This window comes from Ricinus communis, chromosome 4 (genome assembly GCF_019578655.1).
Source record: "Ricinus communis isolate WT05 ecotype wild-type chromosome 4, ASM1957865v1, whole genome shotgun sequence".
In the NCBI taxonomy this organism is placed as follows: Eukaryota; Viridiplantae; Streptophyta; class Magnoliopsida; order Malpighiales; family Euphorbiaceae; genus Ricinus; species Ricinus communis.
This window is the reverse complement of record NC_063259.1, coordinates 13,349,215-13,371,493: the sequence shown is the minus strand read 5'-3', so window position 1 is coordinate 13,371,493 and position 22,279 is coordinate 13,349,215.

Sequence of the window (22,279 nt, the reverse complement as noted above, 5' to 3'; positions counted from 1 at the left end):
TTCTAATAACCAAACTAATCATCACTAACACCATGACTGAGTGTCTATGTGACAGAGCATCTAAGGAACCAAGCCTATCTCAAACATTCTTTAGCCTTGAATCAAATCTTGCAAATGTCCTCAAAAGCACAAGGGTGTTCCAAAGGCGCAGGGGCACTTTTCATAAGGTCAAAAGTTTACAAGACATTGAAAAGTCCACCTGAGAGAATCCTATTCATCTCATAACACATAGCAGTCAAAGTCTCAAAGCTCCACGACGCGTGAGGGCACCTCACTTTAGGTGTTAAGACAAATTCTGGCAGATGATATCGCAATGAGAAGCACGAGGGCGCTTTTGGGTGCGATTAAGGCAATCACGAGGGCGCAGGAAAGTTTTCGTGATTAATGCAATGTTAGTAACCATTGAGACAACAACCACCTTATTAGTGCCATGTGGCTGGAGCCGTTGGAGGTCCAACATCTCTTTTCAAAAAGCGCGGGGCCGCTCTCTATGACTTTAGGCAATATTTTCCAAGTCATCAAATCTTGCATTGAATAAGTTTTGCATTATAACATCTCTAAGGGGTTGGTATAAGTTTAAATACCCCTCTTAAAGACATAAAAAACGAAGTGTGTGAATTAGATATACCAAAACTCTCATACTCATAAATATACCCCTCGTACGCGGCTGTTTTCTCATATTCATAAATATACACCTTTTACGGGGTTGCTTTCTCAGACTCATAATTATAACCCTCGCACGAGATTATTTTCTCATATTCATAAATATACCCTTTTTAAGGAGTTCTTGTCTCATACTCACAAATATACCCTAATACTTACCAATATACCCCTTTTACGGGGTTGTTCTCTCATATTAAAAAATATACCACTTTTTTTACAGGATTCTTTTCTTAAACTCACAAATATATTCGTCTTACGGGGTTGTTTTCTCATACTCATAAATATACCCCTATTACGGAGTTATTTCCTACTATTTACAAATACAACCCTCGTACGATTTTATTTTTTCATATTAAAATATATAACCCATTTACGGGGTTCCTTTCTCACACTCACTAATATACCAATCGTACGGGGTTATTTTTTCATATTCATAAGTTTATCACTCTTTCGGGGTTGTTTTCTAATATTAAAAAATGTACAGCTTTTATGGGGTTGTCTTCTCAAACTCATAAATATACTACTTTTATGCGGTTGTTTTCTCATAATCATCAATATACCATTTTTGCGGTGTTGTTTTCTGATACTCACAATTATACCCCTCATACGAGATTGTTTTCTCATATTCATAAATTTACCCTTTTTACTGGGTTCTTTTCTCCCACTACCAAATATACCCCTCTTACGGGGTTGTTTTCTAATACTTACCAATATGCTTCTTTTTACGAGGTTGTTTTCCCATATTAAAAAATATACCGGTTTTACAGGGTTGTTTTCTCATACTTATAATTATGTTCGTCTTATGGGGGTGTTTACTCATAGTCATAAATATTCAACTATTACGAGATTATTTTCTAATATTTACAAATATACCCCTCTTACAAGATTGTTTTCTCGCATTAAAAAATGTATCCCTTTTACGGGGTTGCTTTCTCATACACACAAATATACCCCTTATACGAGGTTGTTCTCTCATATTCATAGATATACACTTTTTATGAGGTAGTTCTTTTACACTCACAAACATACCATTCTTGGGGGGTTGTTTTCTCATACTCATAAATGTACACTTTTTATAAGGTTGTTTACTAATGCTAAAAATTATAGCCTTCTTACGGGGTTATATTCTCACATTTATAAATATACCCCATTTTCCAGATTGTTTTCTCATACTCAAAACTGTAGCCCACTTATGGGATTGTTTTCTTTTATTGAAAAATATACTCCTTTTATGGATTGTTTTCTCATACCAACAAATTACCCCTCTTACGGGGTTATTTTCTTATATTAACAAATTACCCCTTTAAGGGTTTATTTTCTCATATTCATAAACATACCCCTCTTACAGTGTTGTTTTCTCATATTCATAAATATACCCATTTTACGGGGTTGCTTTCTCGTACTCACAAATACACCCTTCGTACGGGTTGTTTTGCCATATTTATAAATATACCCTTTTTACGGGGTAGTTTTCTAACATTCACAAATATACCACTCTTACGGGGTTGTTTTCTCAAATTAAAAAATGTACACCTTTTACGGGATTCCTTTCTTATACTCACAATTACACTGCTCTTACAGGGTTGTTGTATCAGACACACAAATATACCCTTGTTGCGGGGTTGTTTTCTAATATTTACAAATAGAACCCTCTTATAGGGCTGTTTTCTCATATTAAAAGATATAACCCTTTTACGGGATTGCTTTCTCATACTCATAAATATAGCCCTCGTATGGGGTGGTTCTCACATATTCATAATAAATTCTTTTTATAGGGTAGTTTTCTCACACTCACAAATATACCCCTCTTACGGGGTTATTTTCTCATATTAAAAAACATACACGTTTTATAGAGTTCTTTTCTCATACTCAGAAATGTACCCCTATTACGGGATTGTTTTCTCATACTCACAAATATACCCTTCTTATAGGGTTGTTTTCTCATATTTATAAATAAACTCTTTTTATAGGGTATTTTTGTCACACTCACAAATATACCCCGCTTACGTGGTTATTTTATAATATTTACAAATATACTCCTCTTATGGGGCTATTTTCTCATATTAAAAAATATACCTCTTTTACGGGGTTGCTTTCTCATACATACAAATATATCCCTCGGACGGGGTTGTTTTCTCATATTAATAAATATACCCTATTTATGGGTTAGTTTTCTCACACTCACAAATATACCACTCTTACGGGGTTGTTTTCTCATTTTAAAAAATGTACACTACTTACAGGGTTGCTTTCTCATACTTACAATTATACTCCTCTTATGATTATGTTTTCCCATACTCACAAATATACCTCTCGTACGGGGTTGTTTTTTGATATTCATAAATATACCCTATTTACGATGTAGTGTTCTCACAGTCACAAATATACCACTCTTACCGGATTGTTTTATCATATTGACAATTATACCCTACTTATGGGGCTATTTTCTCATCTTAAAAAATATACCCCTTTTACGTGATTTCTTTCTCATACTCTCAAATATATCCCTCTTACGGGGTTGTTTTCTCATCTTCATAAATATACTCTTTTTGCAAGGTAGGTTTCTTACACTCACAAATACACCACTCTTACGGGGTTGTCTTCTTATATTAAAAAATGTATAACTTTTACAGGGTTGTTTTCTCATACTCATAAATATACCCCTCGTATGTGGTCGTTTTCTCATATTTATAAATATACCTTTTTACGGGGTTGCTTTCTCAGCCTCATAATTGTACCTCTCGTACAAGATTTCTTTTCTCATATTCACAAATATATCGTTTTACGAGGTTCTTTTATCATACTCACAAATATACCCCTCGTACGGGGTTATTTTCTCATATTCATAAATATATCTTATTTACGAGGTAGTTTTCTCACAATAAAAAATATACCACTCTTACGGGATTGTTTTCTCATATTGACAATTATACTCCACTTATGGGGCTATTTTCTCATATTAAAAACTATACTCCTTTTACGGGGTTGCTTTCTCAAACTCACAAATATATCCCTCGTGTAGGGTTGTTTTCTCATATTCGTACACCTATTTTACGGGGTAGTTTTCTCACACTCACAAATATACCACTTCTATGGAGTTGTTTTCTCATATTAAAAAATGTACACATTTTACGGGGTTCCTACCTCATACTCACAATTACACCCCTCTTACGTACTTGCTTTCCAATATTTACTCATAAAAATGTACTCATAAATATATCCTTGTGGCGAGGTTGTTTTCCAATATTTACCCATATAACCTTCTTACGGGGCTATTTTCTCATATTAGAAAATATAGCCCTTTTATGGCGTTGCTTTCTCATGCTCATAAATATATCTCTTATAGGGGTTGTTTTCTCATATTTATAAATATACCATTTTTACGGGGTAGTTTTTTCACACTAACAAATATACCACTTTTACAGGGTTGTCTTCTCATATTAAAAGATATACACTTTTTACAAGGTTATTTTCTCAACCTCACAAATGTACCCCTATTATGGGGTTGTCTTTTTTATTTTCATAAATATACCACTCTCACTAGGTTGTTTTCTTATATTAAAAAATGTACACCTTTTACGGGGTTGCTTTCTTATACTAACAATTATACCCCTCTTACGGGGATGTTTTCTCATACTTGCAATTATACCCCTCTTACGTAGCTGCTTTTTCATACTCATAAATATATCCATCTTACAGGGTAGTTTTCTCACACTCAAAAATATACCTCTCCTATGGGGTTGTTTTATCATATTAAAAAATATACACCCCTTACGAGGTTGTTTTCTAATGTTATAAATATACCCCTTTTATGGAGTTGTTTTCGCATATCAACAAAGACACCACTATTACGGGTTATTTTCTCATACTCAAAAATATACCCGTCTTACGGGGTTGTTTTCTCTTTTTAATAAATATATCCCTTTTACAGGGTTTTTTTCATAAGCACAAATGTACCCCACTTACGGGATTATTTTCTTATATTGCCAAATATACCCCTTCTACGGGTTTCTTTTCTCATACTCATAAATATACCCTTTTTACGAGGTTCTTTTCATAAGCACAAATGTACCCCACTTACGGGATTATTTTCTTATATTGCCAAATATACCCCTTCTACGGGTTTCTTTTCTCATACTCATAAATATACCCTTTTTACGAGGTTCTTTTCTAATACTTACAGATATACCAATCTTACGGGGTTGTGTTCTAATATGAAAAGATGTACACCTTTTACAAGGTTTTTTTCTCATAATCATAAATATATCCCTCTTATGCGGTTGTTTTCTGATATTCTTAAATATACCTCTTTTACGGGGTTGCTTTCTCATACTCACAATTATACCCTTCGTAACGGAATTGTTTTCTCATATTTAGAAATATACCATTTATACAGGATTCTTTTACCAATATACCCCTCTTATGGGGTTGTTTTGCTATACTAAAAAATATAATGCTTTTACAGGATTGTTTTCTCATACTCACAAATATGCCCCTATTAGAGTGTTATTTTATCATATTTACAAATGTACCCCTTTTACGGGGTTATTTTCTCATATTAAAAACTATATCAGTTTTACAAGATTCTTTTCTCATACTCATAAATATACCCCCTCTTACGGGGTTGTTTTCTCATACTCATAAATATACATCTTTTATGAGGTTGTTTTCTCATACTCACAAATATACCCAAGTTATGGGGTTTGTTATCTAAATATTTACAAATATACCCTTCTTACGGGGTTTCTTTCTCATACTCACAATTATACCCCTCGTACGGGATTGTTTTCTCATATTCATAAATATACCCTTTTTACGGGGTTATTTTTTCACACTCACAAATGTACACCTCTTACGAGGTTATTTTCTCATATAAAAAAATACTCCTTTTGCAGGGTTATTTTCTAATATTCATAAATGTACACCTCTTATGGGGTTGTTTTCTCATATAAAAAAATATTCCTTTTGCAGGGTTATTTTGTAATATTCACAAATACATCCCTCTTACAGGGGTGTTTTCTCATACACACAAATATAGCCCTGTTACGGGTTTGTTTTCTAATATTTAAAAATATACCTCTCTTACGTGGCTGCTTTCTCATATTAAAAAATATATTCCTTTTACGGGGTTGCTTCCTCACACTCATAAATATATCCCTCTTATAGGGTTATTTTCTCATACTCACAAATATACTCTTTTTATGAGGTTACTTGTTCATGCCACTATTATAGGGTTGTTTCCTAATTGTTACTAATATAAAACACATACAGGGTTGTTTTCTCATTTTTAAAAATATACCCCTTTTACGGGGTTGTTTTCTGATATTTTTAAAAGTATCCTACTCACGAGATTTTTTCCTCATACTCATAATTATTTCCCTCGTACGGGATTGTTTTCTCATATTCATAAATATACCCTTTTATAAGGAAGGTTTCTCACACTCACAAATGTACCCCTATGGGGCTGTTTTGTAATAGTTACAAATATGTCCCACTTACGGGGCTTTTTTATATTAAAAAATATACCTCTTTAATAGGGTTGCTTCCTCATACTCCTAAATATACTCCTCGTACGGGATTATCTTCTCATATTCATAAATATACCCTTTCTATGGGATAGTGTTCTCACACGCTGTAACACCCTTAGTTGTAATAATAATAATTATATATATATATATATATATTTAAGAAAAGAAAATAATAATAAAAAGAATCTCTCCTTTCCGCTCCTCTCTCTCTTTTCCTTCCTCCTTCCTTCCCTTCACTCCCTATGTCGACCGCTTTCTCCCTTCTCCCTCTCCCCGTCGACCGCCTTCTCCCTCCCACCGCCTCACGTCGCCCATTTCGCCGCCGCTCAAAGAAGACCTTCCCCTCCTCCTTCCTTTCCGCTGACACCGACGAAGGACGAAGAGGCTGCCATCGTCGATTCGGCCTCCCTGCCGGCCCTTCCGCAAATCAACGCTTGAATCGGACTCCCCATCCCCAAAAACCCCGGAAGCAACCCTCCTCCGTCGAAAATCCTTGCCGGCCTTGGGAAGTGTCGCGTGAGCAGCGACTTTCCGGCCCCGATCCGCAACCTTCCGGCCACTTTCCGACCAAAACTCTTATACTCCCGGACTCCCCGCAACTTGAGCTTCGTAGGCGCCCGGATTTGAATTCAAACCTTTGGCGGGCCGGCTTTGTTTTCGGACGAGCGGAATATTTTAATTTTTAACTCGGTATAATTTTATTAGACTCGAAAATTTTGTTATAATATTAGAAAGTTATTGAGGCTATTAATTGCTTGTGTTGGGTAGTTAAAAAATAAACCAAATTAAATTGTTTGGATTGTGGTGTTTTGGAGTCGGAAAAATATTAATGCAGTTCTTGTGGCCCGGCTCCTGTTATTAAATTCCAGCATGTTTGATATGTTTTTGGCAGGTCCTGGACCCATTTTACGGGGGGTAAATATCCGTAATTTAGGGGAGGTTCTGTCAAATTTTCGGCAGAATCCTCGAGTCCAATTTAATTCTAGGCAGTCGACCTTAGGGTCTAAGTTTAGGAAGAATTTTCGAATGTCTATTAATTGTATGTCTTTTGTTATTAGATAATTCAGCCTTCCCGCCAGCTCCACCCGAGGCGTAGGAGCGGACTGTGGAACGCATCAAATCTGTGAGTTAAAGTCATTTAATCTTTGCGCTATTGCTAGTCTGATTTTAATATGCTATTTAGAATTTGTGCTTAATATGATTATTAGTATCGCAAAATAAATGATTTCACTTGATTATTAATATTTGAAATAATATAAATATTATTATTAGTATGTTATAATAAGACAAACGTTATTATTTTTCCCCTCACAAATTGCACGTTGTTTTATCTTAAATCTTTAATCTTTATTTCGATATGTGTTGGATGAGTTCATCAGATAATGATATTTATTATATGTGATGATTGCGAATTGGGAAATGTGGCTTGTAGAACATGCCGCCTGATGGGTTACATCAGGACCGTGTGCACACCGGTAATGATCATGGACATGTAATAAGATATTTATGGGTTTGCCCTGGTCGAGCATGGCTCTCTGGGCTGATTTGTGTAAATTGCCGGAGGTAAGGTCCCTGGTCGAGCATTGCTCTCGGCCGGCTTATTTGGATACTTAAGTGACCGGAGGTAAGGTCCCTGGTCGAGCATTGCTCTGGGCGCCCGATCTTATTGGATTAAGAGAGCCGAATGGCTACTAGATTTCTTATTTGGATACTTAAGTGACCAGACTGGAGGTAAGGTCCCTGGTCGAGCATTGCTCTCGGGGCGCCAGTCTTATTGGATTAAGAGAGCCAAAATGGCTGTTAGAATTTGGGGTTAGGGTTCTACTTAGCCACACGTCCCGTGAAAGTAAAAATGTCTTTATTTATTTACACTCTCTTCTTTTATCATTTTATTATTATGGTGTATGATTATATATTATGATTGCAATTATATTCAGAAATTGGTATATTGTTTTGAATAATTAATATATCATGTGAAGGTTGCAATAGTCCTTAGATTATTTGATTTTGACTCACTCTCGAGACTGACAGTCTCAGTTGTAATTTTTTTCAGGTGATAGTTAAAGACCTTCGCCATCGCACATTCGACAGTCCGACTTCTTCTTCTTCGGACTTTTGTAATTATCTTGTACTTCTATACTTGTCATTTTTACTCTAGAGTATCCGCAGTAGGAAATTTTAAAATTTATATAACTTTCTGACTCCTGTTGGTAGTATGATGATTTATTATGCAAGACAATTATGACTACTTTATATTTTGATAATTGTATATCTGGTTTTGCGGGTTGGTAAGGCTTACTACGGGTTTTGGTGGCCTTAAGCCTACCCATTCCCTAGTGCCGGTCACGGGCCCACAAAGTGGGTCGTGACACATGCACTAATATACCACTCTTACGGGGTTGTTTTCTGTTATGATAAAATGTACACCTTTTACGGGATTATTTTCTCAAATTCATAAATGTAACCCTCTTACGCAATTGCTTTTTCAGATTCATAAATATACCCCCTTTTACGAGGTTGTTTTCTCATACTCACAAATATAACCTTATTACGGGGTTATTTTCTAATATTTACAAATCTACCCCTCGTTCGGAGTTGTTTTCTCATATTAAATAATATACCACTTTTACAGGGTTGCTTTCTCAAACTAAAAAATATAGCCCTCTTACGGGATTATTTTCTAATATTTACAAATGTATCACTCTTAAGGGGCTGCTTTTTTATATTAAAAGGTATACCCTTTTTAGGGGATTGCTTTCCCATACTTCCAAATATACCCCTCGTATGGAGTTATTTTCTTATATTCATAAATATACCCTTTTTACAGGGTAGTATTCTCACACACAAATATACCACTTTTACGGGGTTGTTTTCTTATAATAAAAAATGTACACCTTTTACGGGGTTATACCCCTCTTACACGGTTGTTTTCTTATATTCATAAATATATCCCATTTTACGAGATTGTTTTCTTATACTCATAAATATAACCCTATTACGGGGTTATTTTCTAATATTTACAAATGTACCCCTATTACGGGGTTTCTTTATTATACTTATAATTATACCCCTTGTATGGGGTTGTTTTCTCATATTCATAAATATACCCATTTTACGGGGTAGTTTTCTCACACTCACAATTTTACCACTCTTACGAGGTGTTCTCTTATATTAAAAAATGTATACTTTTTATGGGGTTATTTTCTCAAACTCATAAATATACCCCTCTTATGCAGTTGTTTTCTTATATTCATAAATATATCATGTTTTACGAGGTTGTTTTCTCATACTCACAAATATATCTCTCTTATGGGGTTGTTTTCTCATATTCATAAATATACCATTTTCACGAGGTAGTTTTCTCACACTCACAAATATACCAGTCTTACAGGGTTATTTTCTAATATTAGAAAATGTACACCTCTTATAGGGTTGTTTTCTCATATTAAAAATATACCCCTTTTACGAGGTAGCTTTCTCACACTCATAAATATACTTCTCTTATAGGATCATTTTCTCACTCTTAAATATACCCTTTTTATGAGGTTGCTTCCTTATACCCCTGTTACAGGGTCTTTTTCTAATTTTTACTAATATAGACCTCTTACAGGGCTGTTTTCTCATATTAAAAAATATACCCCTTTTACTGGGTTATTTTTTCATACTCCCAAATACACCCATTGTACGTGGTTATTTTCTCATATTCATAAACATACCCTTTTTACGGGTAGTTTTCTCACACTCACAAATATATCCCTGTTGCGGGTTTTTTTATAATATTTACAAATATACCCCTCTTACGAGGCTGTTTTCTAATATTAAAGAATATACCCTTTTTACCAGGTTGCTTTCTCATACTCACAAATATACCCCTAGTACGGGGTTGTTTTCTCATATTCATAGATATACACTTTCTATGAGGTAGTTTTCTCACACTCACAAATATACGAGTCTTACAGGGTTACTTTCTAATATTAAAAGTGCACCTTTTACGGGGTTATTTTCTTATACTCATAAATATATGCCTCTTACGTGGTTGTTTTCTCATATTCATAAATATATCGCCTTTCACGAGATTGTTTTCTCATACCCATAAATACACTCTATTACGGGGTTATTTTCTAATATTTACAAATATACCCCTCCTACGAGGTTTCATTATTAAACTAACAATTATACCCCTCTTACGGGGTTGTTTTCTCATATTCATAAATATACCCTTTTTACGGGGTTGTTTTCTTAAACTCACAATTGTACCACTCTTGCGGGGTTATTTTCTCATATTAAAAGATGTACACCTTTAACGGGGTTGTTTTTGTATACTCATAAATATACCCCTCTAATGGAGTTATTTTCTCATATTCATAAATATACCCCTTTTTTGAGTTATCTTTCTCACACTCGAAAATATACCTCTCAAACAGAGTTGTTTTGTCATATTCATAAATATACCCTTTCTGCGATATAGTTTTCTAACACTCACAAATATACTACTCTTTTGGGGTTTAGTATAAAAAAATGTACACCTTTTACTGGGTTGTTTTTTCATATTCATAAATATACCCTTTTTATGAGGTAGTTTCTCACACTCACAATTACACTCGTCTTACGGGGTAGTTTTTTCATATTAAAAAATGTACACTTTTAATAAGGTTGTTTTCTCATACTTATAAATATACCCCTTTTGCGGGGTTGTTTTGTCATATTCATAAATATATGTCGTTTTATTGGTTATCTTTCTCATACTCGAAAATATACCCCTCGTACAGGGTTGTTTTCTCATATTCATAAATATACCCTTTTTACGAGGTAGTTTTCTCACACTCATAAATATACCACTCATACGGGGTTATTTTCTGATATTAAAAAATTTACACCTCTTACAGGTCTGTTTTCTCATATTAATAAATATACCCTTTTTACGCGGTTGCTTTCTCACACTCGTAAATATACCACTCTTACCGGATTGCTTTCTCAAACTCCCAAATATACCCCTCGTACGGGATTATTTTCTCATATTTATAAATATACACTTTTTACGAGGTAGTTTTCTTACACTCACAAATATACCACTCTTACGGGGGTTGTTTTCTGATATTATAAAATGTACACCTTTTACGAGGCTATTTTCTAAAATTATAAAATGTACACCTTTTACGGGTTTTTTTCTCAAACTCATAAATATATTCCTCTTATGCAGATATTTTCTCATATTCATAAATATACCCTCTTTTACGAGGTTGTTTTCAATACCAACAAATATATCCGTCTTACGGGGTTGTTTTCGCCTATAAAAAAAAACTATTTTTGTAGGGTTGTTATCTCATACTCATAAATATACCCCTCTTACGGGGTTATTTTTTCATACTCACGAATATACCTTTTTTAGGAGGTTGTTTTCTCAAACCCATAAATATACCCCTATTACGGGTTTTTTCTAATATTTACAAATATACCCCTCTTACGGGGCTGTTTTCTCATATTAAAAAATATACCCCTTTTACGGGGTTTCTTTCCCATACTCCCAAATATACCCCTCGTACAAGATTATTTTCTCATATTCCTAAGTATACCCTTTTTACGGGATAGTTTTCTCACACTCACAAACATACCACTCTTATAAGGTTATTTTCTTATATTAAAAAAAATACCTTTGGGGTTATTTTCTCAAACTCATAAATATACCCGTCGTACGCGGTCGTTTTCTCATATTCTTAAATATACCCCCTTTTACGAAATTGTTTTCTCATACTCACAAATATATCCCTCTTACGGGGTTGTTTTCTCATACTTACAAATATAATCCTATTACGAGGTTATTTTAAAATTTTTACAAATGTAACCCTCTTACCGGGTTGTTTTCTCATATTAAAAAATGTACCACTTTAACAAGCTTGTTTTTCCATACTAATAAATATACTCCTCTTATGGAGTTAGTTTCTGATACTAAGAAATATACCCGTTTTACGAGGTTTTTTTCTCAGACCCATAAATATAGCCCTATTACGAGGTTGTTTTCTCATATTAAAAAATATACCTCTTTTGTAGAGTTGCTTTCTCAAACTCACAAATATACCCTTCTTACGAGGTTGTTTTCTCATATTCATAAATATACCCTTTTTACAGTGTTGTTTTCTCATACTCACAAATATACCCCTGTTACGGGATTGTTTTGTAATATTTATAAATATACCCCTCTTATAGCGTTGTTTTCTCATATTAAGAAATATACCCCTCGTACGAGGTTGTTTTTCCAACTTCATAAATATACCCTTTTTACATTGTTGTTTTCTCACACTCATAAATATACTCCTGTTATGGAAATTTTTGTAATATTACAAATATACCTCTCCTACAGTGTTATTTTCTCATATTAAAAGATATACTCATTCTATTGATTTTCTTTCTCATACTCACAAATTCACCCCTCGTATAGAGTTGTTTTCTCCTTTTCATAAATATACCCTTTTTGCGAGGTAATTATCTCACACTCAGAATTATACCACTTTTACAGGATTGTTTTCTCATATTAAAAAATGTACACCTTTAACGGGGTTGTTTTCTCATACTCATAAACATACTTTTCTTATGGGGTTGTTTTCTCATATGCATAAATATGCCCCTTTTACGGGTTATCTTTCTCATACTCAAAAAAATACCCCTCATATGGAGTTGTTTTCTCATATTCATAAATACATCATTTTTTTACGAGGTAGTTTTCTCACACTCACAAATATAACACTTTTATGTGGTTATTTTTTGGTATTAAAAAATGTATACGCTTTACAAGGTTCTTTTCTCATACTCATAAATATACCATTCTTATGCGGTTGTTTTCTCATATTTATAGATATATCTCCTTTTATGAGGTTACTTTCTCATTCTCACAAATATATCCCTCTTGCGGGATTATTTTCTTATACTCAAAAAATATACCCCAATTACAAGGTTATTTTTTAATATTTATAAATGTATCCCTCTTACGAGGTCATTTTCTCATATTAAAAAATATACCACTTTTATAGAGTTGTTTTCTCATATTCATAAATATACCCCTCTTATGGGGTTGATTTCTCATACTCATAAATATACCCCTTTCACTTGGTTGTTTTCTCGTACTTACAAATATATCCCTGTTACGGGGTTGTTTTCTAATATTTGCAAATATACCTCTCTTACGGGGCTGTTTTCTCATATTAAAAAAATACCTCTTTTACAGGGTTGCTTTCTCATACTCATAAATATATCACCCTTACAAGATTGGTCTCTCATAGTCATAAATATACCCTTTATATGAGGTTACTTTCTCATACCCTTGTTACGGGGTTGTTTTCTAATATATACTAATTTACCCCTCTTACGTGGCTATTCTCTCATGTTAAAAGATATACACGTTATACGAGGTTGGCTTCTCAAACTCAGAAATATAACCCTCGTATAGGGTTGTTTTCTCATATTATAAATATACCCTTTTTACATGATCATTTTCTTACACTCATAATTATACCCTTATTACGGAGTTGTTTTGTAATATTTATAAATATACCCTTGTTGTGGGGCTATTTTATCAATATTAAAAAATATACCCTTTTCACGGGGTTGCTTTCAAACTCGCAAATATACCCCTTGTACGGGGTAGTTTTCTGACATTAACAAATATACCACTCTTACGAGGTTGTTTTCTGACACCTTTTATGGGGATGTTTTCTTATACTTACAAATGTACCCCTTTACAGGGTTGTTTTCTCATGCTTAAAAATATACTTCTCTTACGAGGTTGTTTTCTCTTATTTATAAATATATGCCTTTTACAGGGTGGCTTTGTTCATACTCACAAATGTTCCCCACTTACGGGGTTGTTTTCTTATATTGACAAATATACCCCTTTTACAGGTTCTTTTTATTATATTCATAAATATACCCCTCTTACGGGGTTGTTTTCTAAAGTTATAGACGTATCCCTCTTACGGGGCTATTCTTTTATATGAACAAATATACCCCTTTTACGAAATCGTTTTCTGATACCCATAAATATACCCCACTTATGGGGTTATTTTCTCACACCCATCAGTATACCAGTATCATGGGGTTGCATTCTCACACTCACAATTATACCCCTCGTACGGGATTGTTTTCTCATATTCATAAATATATCCTTTTTACGGGGTTCTATTCTAACACTCACAAATATATCCCTCTTACGGTGTTGTTTTCTCTTGTTCATAAATATACCCTATTTACAAGCTTGTTTTCTCATACTCATAAATGTACCCCACTTACGAAGTTGTTTTCTTATATTGACAAATATACCACTTTTACGGGTTTGTTTTATCATATTCACAAATATACCCCTCTTACGGGGTTGTTTTCTAATACTTGTAGATATGTCCCTCTTACAGGGCTATTTTCTTATATTAATAAATATATCGCTTTTACGGGATTGTTTTCTCATACCCATAAATATACCCCACTTACAGGGTTGTTTTCTCATATTCATAAGTATACCAGGATCACGGGGTTGCTTTCTCATAGTTACAATTATACCCCTCGTACGAGATTATTTTCTTATACTCATAAATATACCCTTTTTATGGGATTCTTTTCTAATACTCACAATTATACCCCTCTGATGGGGTTGTTTTCTCATATTAAAAACTATACACCTTTTATTGGGTTGTTTTCTCATATTCATAAATATACCCCTTTTATAGGCTTGTTTTCTTATACTCACAAATGTACTCTACTTACGGGGTAGTTTTCTTATATTGATAAATGTACCCCTTTTATGGGTTTGTATTCTCATACTCACAAATATACCCTCTTATGAGGTTGTTTTCTAATACCTGCAGATATACCCCTCTTATGGGGCTGTTTTCTCATATTAAAAAATATATCCCTTTTATAGGATTGCTTTCTCAAAATCACAAATACACCCCTCGTTCGAGTTTGTTTTCTCATATTCATAAATATACGCTTTGTATAATGTTATTTTCTCATATTCATAAATATATCCCTGTTGCTGGATTGTTTTGTAATATTTATAAATATACCACTCTTACAGGGCTATTTTCTCATATTAAAAAATATACCCCTTTTACGGGCTTGCTTTCTCATACTCACAAATATACGTCTCATACGGGGTTGTTCTCTCATATTCATAAATATACCCCTTTTACAGGGTCATGTTCTCACACTCACAATTATACCACTATTACAGGGTTGTTTTCTCATATTAAAAATGTACACCTTTAATGGGGTTGTTTTCTCAAACTCATAAATATACCCCACTTACGGGGTTGTTTTCTCAAATTCATAAATATATCCCATTTATGGGTTATCTATCTCATACTTGAAAACATAACCCTCGTACAGAGTTGTTTTCTAGCATTGAAAAATATACACCTTTTATGGGTGACTTTTCTCATACTCATAAATATACCCCTCTTACGCAGTTGTTTTCTCATATTCATAAATATATTCCCTTTTACAAGGTTGTTTCCTCATTCTCACAAATATATCCCTTTTACGGGGTTGTTTTCTTATACTCACAAATATAATCCTATTGAAGGGTTATTTTCTAGTATTTACAAATGTACCCCTCTTACGGGGTTGTTTTCTCATATTAAAAAATATACCGCTTTTACAGGGTTGTTTTCTCATAGTCCTAAATATACCCCTCTTCTGGGGTTGTTTTCTCATACTCATAAATATACCCCTTTTACGAGGTTGTTTTCTCATACTTATAAATATACCCTGTTACGAGGTTGTTTTCTGATATTTACAAATATACCTTTCTATGAGGTTGCTTTCTCATACCCTTGTTACGGGGTTCTTTTCTAATATATACTAATTTACCCCTATTACGTGTTTGTTTTCTCATGTTAAAATATATATCTCTTTTACAGAGTTGCCTTCTCAAACGCATAAATATCCCCTCGTATGGGGTTATTTTCTCATACTCATAAATATATCCTTTTTACGGGGTAGTTTTCTCACACTCACAGATATACCCTTATTTTGGGGTTGTTTTGTAATACACTCCTCTTATGGGCTATTTTATCATATTAAAAAATATACCCCTTTCAAGGGGTGGCTTTCAAACCCACAAATATACCCCTCGTACGAGGTAGTTTTCTGGCACTGACAAATGTACCACACTTACAAGGTTGTTTTCTCATATTAAAAAAGATACACCTTTTACGAGTATGTTTTATCATACTCACAGATGTCCCACTTTTACAGTGTAGTTTTCTCATGCTAAAAAATATACTCCTTTTACAGGGTTATTTTGTCTTATTTATAAATATATCCCTTTTACAGGGTTGTTTTGTCATGCTTACAAATGTACCCCACTTATGGGGTTGTTTTCTTATATTGAAAAATATACCCATTTTACGGGTTCGTCTTATCATATTCACAAATATATCCCTCTTACGGGGCTATTTTCATATATTAACAAATATACCATTTTTATGGAGCTGTTTTTTCATATTCATAAACATACCAGTTTCACGGGGTTGCTCTCTCATACTCACAATTATACCCCTCGTACGAGATTATTTTCTCATATTCATAAGTATACCATTTTTACGGGGTTCTTTTCTCACATTCACAAATATACCCCTCTTACGGCCTATACTCACAAATATATACATCTTATGGGATTGTTTTCTTATACTTACAAATATACCCATATTACGAGGTTATTTTCTAATATTTATAAATATGCCACTCTTACGAGGCTGTTTTCTCATATTAAAAAATATACTACTTTTACAGGGTTGTTTTATCATATTCATAAATATACCTCTCCTGCAGGATTGTTTTCTAATACTAACCATTATACCCCTCTTACGGGGTTGTTTTCTTATATTTACCAATATACCCCTCTTATGGGGTTGTTTTCTCATATTAAAAAAAATACACCTTTTACAGGGTTGTTTTCTCATATTCATAAATATACTCCTTTTACAGGGTTGTTTTCTCATACTCACAAATATACTCCTCTTAAGGGATTGTTTTCTTATATTGACAAGCACCCCTTTTACAGGTTTGTTTTCTCATACTCATAAATATACCCCTCTTACAGGGTTGTTTTTCTAATACTTACAAATATACCCTTCTTACGGGGTTATTTTCTCATATTAAAAAATATACCCTTTTACGGGGTTGCTTTCTCATACTCACAATTACACCTGTCGTACGAAATTATTTTCTCATATTTATAAATATACCCTGTTTACGAGGTTCTTTTCTCACACTAAAAAATATACTCCTCTTACGAGGTTGTTTTTCTAATACTTATCAATATACCCCTCTTTTGGGGTCCCATATTAAAGAATATACCACTTTTATATGGTTGTTTTCTCATACTCACAAATATGTCCCTCTTACGGAGTTGTTTTCTCCTACTCACAAATATATCCTATTACGGGGTTATTTTTTAATATTTACAAATATACCCTTCTAACGGGATTGTTTTCTCATATTAAAAAATATAGCCTCTTGTGGGGTTGTTTTCTAATACTTACCTATATACCCCTCCTACGGGGTTTTTTTCTAGTTTTTACCAATATACACCTCTTACGGGGTTATTTTCTCAAATTAATAAATATACCACTTATACGAGGTTGTTTTCTAATACACAAAAATATACCCCTCATACAGGATTGTTTTCTCATACTCACAAATATACCTTCATTGCGGGGTTGTTATCTAATATTTACAAATATACCCCTCTTACAAGCCTATTTTCTAATATTAAAAAATATACCATTTTTATAAGTTGATTCCTCGTACTCACAAATATACTCCTCATACAGGGTTGTTTTCTAATGCTTACCAATATACCTCTCTTAAGGAGTTGTTTTCTTATATTTATCAATAAACCCCTGTTACGGGGTTGTTATCTCATATTAAAAAATATACCACTTTTACAAGGTTGTTTTCTGATAATCACAAATATTTACCTCTTACGGGGTTGTCTTCTTGTACTCATAAATATACTCTTCTTGCGGGGTTGTTTTCTACTATTTATAAATATAACCCTCTTACGGGGTTGTTTTCTCATATTAAAAAATATAGCACTTTTACGAGGTTGCTTTCTCATACTCATAAATATGCCCTTTTCTACGGGATAGTTTTCTCACACACAAATATATCACTCTTACGGGGTTGTTTTCTTATATTAAAAAATATACACCTTTTACAGAGTTGTTTTCTCATACTCATAAATATATCCCTCTTACGCTGTTGTTTTCTCATATCATAAATATACTCCTTTTACGGGGTTGCTTGCTCATACTCATAATTATACCCCTTGTACGAGATTGTTTTCTAATATTCATATATATACCCGTTTTACGATATTGTTATCTCATACTCAAAAATATACCCCTATTATGGGATTCTTTCTTAATACTTACAACTATAGGCCTCTTATGGGTTGGTTTCTCATATTAAAAAAAAATTCCTTTTTAGGGGTTTATTATCTCAGAGTCAGAAATATATCCCCCATGCAGGGTTGTCTTCTCATATTCATAAATATGCGCCTTTTACAGGGTTGTTTTCTTATACTCACAAATATACCCCTTGTATGAAGTTTTTTTCTCATATTCATAAATATACCCTTATTACGAGGTTGTTATCTCATACTGATAAATATAACCCTCGTACGGGATTGTTTTCTCATATTCATAAATAAACCTTTGTATGGGGTTGTTTTCTCATACTCACAAATATACCTCTCGTACGGGTTTTCTTTTCTCATATTCATAAATATACCCTTATTACGAGTTTCTTTTCTCAAACTCACAAATATACCCCTCTTACGGGGTTGTTTTCTCAGACTCAAAAATATACCCCTCCTACATGGTGGTTTTCCCATATTTATAAATATACCCCTTTTACAGGGTTGCTTTCTGATACTCAAATACACAACTCGTATAGGTTATTTTCTCTTACTCATAAATATATCCCTCTTATGGGTTATTTTTTAGTATTTACGAATATACCCCTTTTTTCAGGTTGTTTTCTCATATTAGAAAATATACACCTTTTACGAGGTTGAGCATCAGGTTGTTTCCTGATGCTCACAAATATACCTCTCTTATGAGGTTGTTTTCTCATACTCACAAATATACCCCTATTACATGGTTGTTTTCTAATATTTATAAATATACACTCTTACAGAGCTATTTTCTTATATTAAAAATTATATCACTTTTACAGGGTTGTTTTCTTATACTCATAAATATACCCCTCTTACGGGATTTCTTTTTCATACTCATAAATATATCCCTTTACGGAGTTGTTTTCTCTTACTCACAAATATACCCTTCTTATGAAGTTGTTTTCTTATATTTATAAATATCCCCTCTTACGGTGCTATTTTCTCATATTAAAAAATATATTTATGAATACCCTCTTACGGGGCTATTTTTATACTCATAAATATACCCTTTAACGAGGTTTTTTTTTCATACTCACAAATATACCCCTATTACGGGGTTGTTTTCTAATGTTTACAAATATACCCCTCTGATAGGGTTGTTTTCTCATATTAAAAAATATACCGCTTTTACTAGGTTATTTTCTTATACTCATAAATGTATCCCTCTTATGGGGTTGTTTTCTCATACTCATAAATATACCCCTTCTATGCGGTTGTTTTCTCATATTCACAAATTTACCTCTATTACGGGGTTATTTTCTAATATTTAAAATGCACCACTCTTGCGTGGCTATTTCCTCATATTAAAAGTTATACCACTTTTACAGGGTTATTATCTCAGACTCATAAATATACCCCTCTTACGGGGTTGGTTTCTCATACTCATAAATAAACCCCTTTTTTGAGGTGGTTTTCTCATACTCATAAATTTACCCCTATTATGGGGTTGTTTTCTAATCTTTACAAATGCACCAATCTTACGAGGCTGCTTTCTCATATTAAAAATATACCACATTTACATTGTTGTTTTCTCATACATACAAATGAACCATTCTTACAAGGTTATTTTCTCGTAGTCATAACTAGAGCCCTTTTATAGGGGTGCTTTCTCATACTCACCAATACAACTCTTATAGGTGGTTGGTTTCACGTATTCATAAAGATACCCTATTTATGGGGTTGTTATCTCATACTCACAAATATACCTTTCTTACGAGGTTGGTTTCTAATATTTACAAACATACCACTCTTATAGGGTTATTTACTCACATTAAAAAAATACCGCATTTATAGGGTTGCTTTCTCAAGCTCACAAATATACCCCTCGTACAAAGCTGTTTTCTCATATTCATAACTATACAGCTCTTATGGGTTGTTTTCTAATATATACAAATATACCTCTATTACGAGTTTGTTTTCTCATGTGAAAAAATATTTCCCATTTACGGGGTTGTTTTCTCATACTCACAAATATACCCCTCTTACAGAGCTATTTTCTCATCTTAATAAATATACCACTTTCACGAGGTTATTTTCTTATACTCATAAATATACCCCCTTTACGCGGTTATTTTCTCATAATCACAAATATACCCCTGTTACGGGATTGTTTTCTTATACTCAGAAATAAACCCCTCGTTTATGGTTATTTTCTAATATTTACAACTATACCCCTTTTACGGGGTTGCTTCCTTACACTCTCAAATATACCCCTCATACGAGGTTGTTTTCTCTTATTCATAAATATACTCTTTTTACCGGAGTGTTTTCTTATACTAAAAAATATACTCCTGTTATTTTCTCTTATTCAAAAAAAACCCCTTTTACGGGGTTGTTTTCTCATATTCATAAAGATACCCCTTTTTTGGGGTTGTTTTCTCATATTCATAAATATGCCACTTTTACAGGATTGTTTTCTCATACTCATAAATAAACCCCTTTTACGGGGTTGCTTTCTGATAATCACAAATATACCCCTTGTACAGGATTGGTTTCTCAAATTCATTAAGATACCATTTTTACGGGGTTGTTATCTCATACTCATAAATATCCCCCAATTACTAGGTCTTTTTCTAATATTTACAAATATACCCCTCTTACGCTGTTATTTCTCATATTAGATAATAAACTCCTTTTACAGGGTTATTTGCAGTTACTCATAAAAATACCGCTTTTACGAGGTTGTTTTCTCATACTCACAAATATAGCTTTGTTATGGGTTTGTTTTCTCATATTTAAAATAAACCCCTCTTACATGGTTGTTTTCTTATATTAAAAAATATACTCCTTTTACAGGGCTGTCTTCTCATATACAGAGTTATTCCCCTCATACGTGTTGTTTTCTTATATCAAAGAATATACCCTTTTTACGGGGTTGTTCTCTCACAGTCATAAATATACACCTCTTATGGTGTTGCTTTCTAATATTTACAAATTTTTATGGGATTATTTTCTCATAGTAAGAAACATACCCCTTTCACGAGGTTTTTTTCTCATACTCACAAATATAATCCGGTTACGAGGTTGTTTTCTCATACTGTGTTATTTTCTCATATTAAAAAATGTACCTCGTTTACGAGTCTTTCTTTTCATATATAAAATTATACCCCTCGTATGAAGTTGTTTTCTTATATTAAAAAATATACCATTTTTACGGGGTTGATTTCTCACACTCATAAATATACCCCTCTTACAGGGTTGTTTTCTAATATTTATAAATATACACTTCTTATGGAATTATTTTCACACTTAAAATTGTACCTCTTTTACGAGGTTGTTTTCTCATACTCATAAATACACCCCTATTACGGGGTTATTTTCTAATATTTATAAATATATCCCTCTTACCGGTGTTTTCTGATATTAAAAAATTGATCCCTTTTACGGGATTATTTTCTTATACACACAAATATATCACCCTTACGAAGTTATTTTCTAATATTTACAGATATACCCCTCTTACAGGATTACTTTCTCATATTAACAAATATATCCCTTTTACGGGGTTGTTTTCTCATACTCATAAATATACCCCTATTACAGGGTTGGTTTCTCATATTCATAAATATACCCATTTTACGTTGTTGTTTTCTTCTCCTTATAAATATACTCCCTCTCACGGGGTTGTTTTCTCAAA